Source organism: Lottia gigantea (genome assembly GCF_000327385.1).
Source record: "Lottia gigantea unplaced genomic scaffold LOTGIsca_13, whole genome shotgun sequence".
Classification (NCBI taxonomy): domain Eukaryota; kingdom Metazoa; phylum Mollusca; class Gastropoda; family Lottiidae; genus Lottia; species Lottia gigantea.
In genome coordinates, this window is record NW_008707425.1 from 1,565,663 (window position 1) to 1,566,385 (window position 723).

The window sequence follows — 723 nt, forward strand, 5'->3', positions numbered from 1 at the left end:
GGGGGGGGGGGGGGGGGGCGTACGCAGAATTTATTCAAAAAGGGGTCATGGGTGGGATGCTATTATACATGGATTATATTTTAAAGTATTAATTTATGCTAGTTGAAATAAATCCAGTTGTAATCAGTGAAATAAAAGATGATTTTAAGCACTATTTGATTATACGATTTTACTACAAATGCCCATAATTGTTCCATATAATTATGTACCATCATTTTTTGTGCGTTTCCCATAAAAAGTTTTTTTTACCATTTCCATAATAAAGTCTGCCATGATGGTCTAGGACATATGTTTTGTGTTTATAGACCAAATCCATAAGTCAAAATCAATATCAAAATAATCATTTTGGTGAAGAAACATTATAAAAAATTGTAATTATGCCTGTCTGATACCCTTTCAAGATCAGCATTGCAGAGTATTCTCCCTTGATAGTTAAACTCCATGCAATTGTGCCTAGATAACACAGACTAGGCTAATATTTGTAAACAAACTATTAAGGGGTCAAATAATTCTATTTTTAGACTACGGCGGCTGGTTTGGTAACGTGGTACATATATGTACCGGTGGGCATTTAAGGGTTAAACTTACTTAAAGACGATAGAATTGTTATTAAAAAGAGTGACAAAGGTTCATGTTGTGTCATTCTGAATAGGGAGGATTATGTTTCAGAAGCAGAGAATCAACTGAATAATCCTAAACATTATGCCATTTTACCGAAACCAA